Here is a 6,638-nt window from a genome sequence, read left to right on the forward strand (position 1 = left end):
AAAAAAAAAAAAAAAAAAAAAAAAAAAAAAAAAAAGAGCTTCATTAAAGCTGGCAGAGGGTTCCAACGTCCAGCTAGGATGAGAACTGACAAATTTGCAACCTAGGGGTGTGATAATGGCTTTTCGCTCTCTTCTTCATTTCTTTTCTTCTTATAGGACCTAAAAGTCTACCAGCCCTTCCAGGGTATGTAGACTCCTTCCACAAAGACCCCTCCACCTAGGCTTGCAGTGAAGGCCGTGACTGCAGACTGACCCACAGTTTCAAGTGGATAACATGCATTTCATTGGACTCTTTATTACAGCAACAAGACATCTCCATGACCACCTCCCAAATGAGGTCTCCACTGCATGTGTTCAGGCCTTTGGGAAGCTGCAGGGGGACACCTCATGGATGAGAAGTTGGATGTGATGATTTGCAAGATGTCCTTTAAAATTTCAAGATCACATGATTGGGGGTGGGTGGGAATTATCTCCAGGCCTGGATATCATTGATGAAATTGGTAATTGATAAATGCTCTGCAAATTGACAAATCAGTGGGTAGATAACAGCTCTTGAGCAGTTAACTACCTATTTAAGAGCAGTTAACTACCTATTTTTTCCCCATTGTAACACAAGTAATCTAATGATTTGGACCCTGTGATTTTCCACCTCCTTGCTCGTGATGTTTTTGTTACCTGCAATGGCTTCCCTCCAATTCCACATGCCCAAGTATTTCAAGACTTGACTGAAATGCTGGCTGCTGAACAAATCCTTCCTTGAAACATCCTCAACTCAAAAGGATCTCTCTCTCTACACCCCACTCCCCGCCCCAAACTCCCACTACACACTCTTTTTTCAAACTCATTTCTGTTTACCTTCCAGCTGAATCATTCATTTCTCTATAGAGCACATCTGTCTTACTTCTCTGTGAGTGACATGAGGACAGAATACATGTTTGATTCATTGTTTCAGCAGCAATACTCATCATAGCACTTTACACATAGTAACTACTGATGTTTCGTAAACAAACAAATGGATGGTTGAAATGTCCACAGGATTTCAGACAAAGAGCATCAGTATGAGCTGGAGTTGTCTTGGAAGACTTTCTGACACAGTGGAGTTTGGGCGAGACTTTTATGGATTAGAGTGGTTCAGGGGAGGTGTAGGGGCAAGTGCAGGGGCAGGGTGGCTGCAGGGATGACTGTTTTCCTTTGTGTTGATGGCACAAGCAGGTCATGTAGCAATCCACATGCTGACATGTTTCTTTTCATATAAGCCCCTCAAAATAATAAGGCCCTTAGGAGAGGAACACTTTACAGACAAGTCATGCCGGGGATAGAAGAGCAGAGACCGGCTGCTGCTGACCCTCAGATGGCTACAGATGCTGCTTGCTTAAGACCAGTGGGGTTCTGGGCTGACCTCTGATCACCTTGAGACGTCAGCATCTGGCAGGGTCACCATGAGGCCACTGAGGAGCCCCCGCATCTCCACTCTCAAGGCTGTCCTCACTGAGCAGACCGACTCTGCTCTGGAACTCCCCCCGTCCCGTCATGCTCCACAAGGCTCCAAAAGGCCTTCCCTGGGGTGAAGGTTCCAGGCTGCCTGATGCAGTGGGTCCCGGGTGGGGAACCGGACGCTGTAAGTCCTCTCATGCTCACCTCTAAAAGCAACAGAGAGTGGGCTTCATCCAAGAGGGGGGCCCTGGGCAGAGGGGACCAGAAAGGAGCCAGGAGCTCTGGGTTACAGTCCCAGCTCTTCTCCTACACAGATGTCCCTTTCAGGGGCATCTGTTGCATGAGGTACAAAGCAGGATTGAAACGATGGCAACGGAAGCCGTTTCTGTTGTGTAAGAGGAGAGGAAGGACGCGTGGATTACTTACCCTGGAGGGGGCATAGAAGCCAGTGAGGTTTCTGCAGGGCAGGAGGCGAGGAGCTGTGCAGAGCCGGGTATCCACTCGGAAAGCAGGTGAGGGGCTGTGTGCAAGAAGGAGGGAAAGACAAGCTGACATCTGTCACAGGGCTGTCCGTGTGCAGGGTTGTCCTCCGGGGGCCTCAGAAATTAGCCCGCCCGAGAGAGGGGAGAAGGATCGGGAGACAGATGTGGGAGAGGGAACATTTAAAGCCCTTCATAAGTATGAGGGCACTTCAAAAAGTTCAAGGAAAAGTAGAACTAAAAGATAGTATGAATATTTCCATGCACTTGTTGAAGACCCCTCGTACAGCCACAGTGTCTCACCTTTCCTGGTATTTAGACTTTCTCAGAAAAGGCTTTTTATCTCAAGCCCTGGCTCTATGGGCAGGTAGTCAGGGCGGATGATGCCAGCCCCTCTTAAGGGTGGGTCACTGAGGCCTGTGGGACTTGCCATCGCCTCAGAGTCCCCCAGGAAGTGAGAGGTGCAGTTGGGGACTAGGTGTGGGTTTCCTGCAGGCGGGATTTTCTTTCCAGATGTCAGCCCAGGGCGTTGGAGCAGACACAGACCAATCTCTCTGCCTTGCCTTGGACCTGGGGATGAGGAGGAGGCCCCAGAAGGGAGGCACGAGGGAGAAGCTTCCTCCAAACCCAGCTTCCTAATGAGTCCTCGTGGATGTCATGTTCTTTCTCTGAGTCTTGTTAGTTCGGACCACTGGGACCGTGTCTTGGGAATCCCATAATGATTCTGGAAGTGGTGGAAGAAGAGCTGTTGTGTGCAAGAAGGACTCCTGGGAAGCTGTGCACCAACATGATTTTCTAAGTCACCCCTTAGAAATCGAGAGCCCTGGTGAAGGTCAAGATTAATGAAGAGAAAATGTGGGAAGGTTGTGGAGTGTGTTTCTCTGACTCCCATTTCCAGTAATAATTATTCATCCAACATTGCCTTTCTCAATTGACACTGCTCTCTTCCCCCACCAGGGAAGTCTGGTGCAGTAGGAAAGCCCGATAGGCGGACCCGCGCTTCTGATTACTCAACTAAGACAGTTGGTACCGAGAGTAGCCCCAGGAAGTACATCGTCCAGGTGGAATTCTGGAACTGGACCATTCAGCACTGCTTGGGGTCAGTGGGGTTGGTGATAACCCCTGCCATGTGATTGCCTCATAATGATTAAGACTGGCTCATGGCTGATTGGGATGAGGTACAGGTGGAAGGCAAAACACAGGGGGTGTTAGCTCCAGCACAATAGTGTTATGAGAACTGAGGTGATTGTAAGAACTGTGGAGTTAGAATAGAGGTGGCTTTGGTTAACTCCCTTGGATGTCTGAAATAAACAAAACGATAGGCCCAGGTCAGCCAACAATCAACTCAGGGTATGTTGTGAAAGCCAGAAAACCTCCATGTTAACGAGGCATTCACCTTCCACAGTGATTGTCACACACTGTTGAAGATCAGGCTGAGGACCTAATTGTAAGGGTGGGAGAGCTACAGCGGCGGCTGAAGGGGGCATAGGCAGGTCTCCTGTGCTAGATTCCTGGCCCTGGTAGGGAAGCAGTGAGACGCTGCGTCCTGGGATGGGGATGTTTGAGTGGACGAGCACGAGAATTTTGAACCCTTACCCTCCACTGGACCCACTTGACAGGGCAGAAGCGCCCCTTCCCCTTGCTAGTGGACAGCAACCTCCTTTTGCATGAAGACCATGCGTACACCTCACATGAAGTGGTCGTTTCACAAGATGATTCTTATCCTCAAGAACATCATTCTCTTTCCTCGATGCCTCCAAAATAAGTAGGATCAGATCTCAGCACAGTCTGAGAAAGGAAATCCCATCTGTGAATCCAGAGGAAGTAATTTACTTGCTGGAAAGCATCCTTGTGTCTGGCTGTGGAAGGCAGAATAACAGCCTCAAAGACACCCGAGTCCTAGTTCCTGGTTCCACTTTTTATGGTAGAGGGGGCTTTGCAGTTAGAGATCCTGAGGTTGGGGATATTATTCTGGACTAGCTGGGTGAGGCCTAAATGTCATCACAAGTGACCTTATAAGAGAGAGGCAGAGGGATGTTTGACTACAGAAGAGGAGGAATGTGATGCTGGAAGCAGAGATTGCAGTGATGTGGCCACAAGCCAGGAAATGCCAGCAGCCACGGGGAGCTGGAGGAGACAAGGGCTGAGTCTCCCCTGGGGCCTCCAGAGAGAACCAGCCCTGCCGACATACTGAAGTCAGCTCCTCAGCACTCAGTTCAGACTTCTGCCCTCCAGAACCATGAAAGAACAAACGTATGTCATTTTGTGGCATTACGCTTGTGGTAACTTGTTACAGCAGCTTACGAATATATCCCAGCAGAAGCTAAAGCTGCCTCCAGTTCATAAAGGAGCAAATGTGGAAGTGGATCCTGAGGAGTGAGGGACTGGGGTAGAATGTGAGGATGAACAGGGAGAGTTAACTGACGTGGAAGCACTTTCTCATGACTCATCCAGAGGAAGTAATTTACTTGCTGGAAAGCATCCTTGTGTCTGGCTGTGGAAGGCAGAATAACAGCCTCAAAGACACCCGAGTCCTAGTTCCTGGTTCCACTTTTTATGGTAGAGGGGGCTTTGCAGTTAGAGATCCTGAGGTTGGGGATATTATTCTGGACTAGCTAGGTGAGGCCTAAATGTCATCACAAGTGACCTTATAAGAGAGAGGCAGAGGGATGTTTGACTACAGAAGAGGAGGAATGTGATGCTGGAAGCAGAGATTGCAGTGATGTGGCCACAAGCCAGGAAATGCCAGCAGCCACGGGGAGCTGGAGGAGACAAGGGCTGGAGTCTCCCCTGGGGCCTCCAGAGAGAACCAGCCCTGCCGACATACTGAAGTCAGCTCCTCAGCACTCAGTTCAGACTTCTGCCCTCCAGAACCATGAAAGAACAAACGTATGTCATTTTGTGGCATTACGCTTGTGGTAACTTGTTACAGCAGCTTACGAATATATACCAGCAGAAGCTAAAGCTGCCTCCAGTTCATAAAGGAGCAAATGTGGAAGTGGATCCTGAGGAGTGAGGGACTGGGGTCGAATGTGAGGATGAACAGGGAGAGTTAACTGACGTGGAAGCACTTTCTCATGACTCAGGATTTGACATCCTGGCAAGGATGCCTGGAGATGAGCCTGATCAACTGCTGAGATGTTTCCTTGAAGCTTGGGCAAGATGGTGGTGAAGGTGCCCACATTGCCTTTGAAGGATATTGAGGAGGGGTTCAGAGCACTCAGGGAAGTTGGGACCTTCTGTGGGATCAGAGGAACCACTGCTTACTTAATTAAATCCTCTGGGAGGGTTCAGAGGACACTCCCTTTACTAAGGAAATAAGAGACGCACTGGTGAGGGGGAAAGAGAATCTTTGAGAAACTCGATGTTGGCTGTGGGTTTCATTTACATGTCTCTGATGACTTCTGATGTTGAGCATCTTCCATGCACTTACTATTTGCATGTCATCTTTTGTAAATCTGTTAATATATTTTGCTTACTTTTACTGGATTTTTTGGTCTTCCTCTTACAGCTGCAAGAGGATCAAAATTTCTCTCTGTTATCATTCAGCTGGGAATTCCTTTAGGATTTCTTTTTATTTATTTTTTAAATTTTTATTTTATTAATATTATTTTTTATATTCTATGATGTTGTTGCAGAGCAGTTGGGAGGGAGAGACGGAAAAGGGGAAGGAAATGTGATAGAAGGAGGAAGGAGGATGTGGGGCGGGATTGAGGCCTGTGGCACCCCTCACATTCCCATAGGGGAGACCGGGATGCTTTCAGCGGTGGCTTGGTCATTGCTGGGCTGGTTGCAGATGTCAGGGGGATGTGGCAAAAGCCCTCACCTCCCATTTCTCCAGCTTGGGAATCCAGGGCCCTTCTTGCTGCAGCTTGGAGGTCATTGCTGGGCTGGTTGCTCCTATTGGGGGCCGTGACTGAGGCCTGAGGCCCCCCACCACCCTGACTCAGGAGAGCCCGGGGCCCATCCTGTGGTGGCTTGGTGGTCCTCACTGTGCTGGCTGTCGGTGTGGGGGTGTGTGGTCGAGGTCCTCAGCCTCCCACTGCCCCAGATTGGGAGAGCCCAGGGTGCTTCCTGTGATGGCTTGGTGGTCCTCACTGTGCTGGCTGTCAGTGTGGGGTGTGTGGTCGAGGTCCTCAGCCTCCCACTGCCCCAGATTGGGAGAGCCCAGGGTGCTTCCTGTGATGGCTTGGTGGTCATCACTGGGCTGGTTGCTCATGTTGGGGGGCATGACCGAGGCTCTCAGTTCTCCCACAGTGGTTGTCGCTTGGGTGGTTGCACTTGTCAGGGGATGTGGCCGATGCCCAAGTTGCCCACCCTTGGGACTGGTCGTGTGTGTCAGGAGCATGGTTGAGATCCCTGGCCCTCTCCCCTTTCTGGTTTGGTAGCCCTGGGGACTTCCAGTCCTTCTAGGTGTTACAGGTGTTCTTTGATGAAATGGGACCTTCAGTAGTCAATACCAAACTTTGTCTCTGGTGGTGGGTACTTTGTCTTTTCTTTCAGTTCTGTGCTGGATCATTTGCTGTTCCTTCCACTCAGTCTCTGTGCTGGACTAATTTGCTGTCCTTTGCCTACATCTAAAATGGGCAAACTTCCTGTGAGAATCAGTACTTGAGCTCTGTGGTTGAGCTAAATTACTGCTTTGCTGCCGATTCCCTAGGGAAGGCTTTTTGTGCAGCTCAGGTTTTTTTTTTTTTTTTTTTTTTTTTTTTTTTTGTTTTTTTT

This window comes from Galeopterus variegatus, unplaced genomic scaffold (genome assembly GCF_000696425.1).
Source record: "Galeopterus variegatus unplaced genomic scaffold, G_variegatus-3.0.2 Scaffold25, whole genome shotgun sequence".
Taxonomy (NCBI): Eukaryota; Metazoa; Chordata; class Mammalia; order Dermoptera; family Cynocephalidae; genus Galeopterus; species Galeopterus variegatus.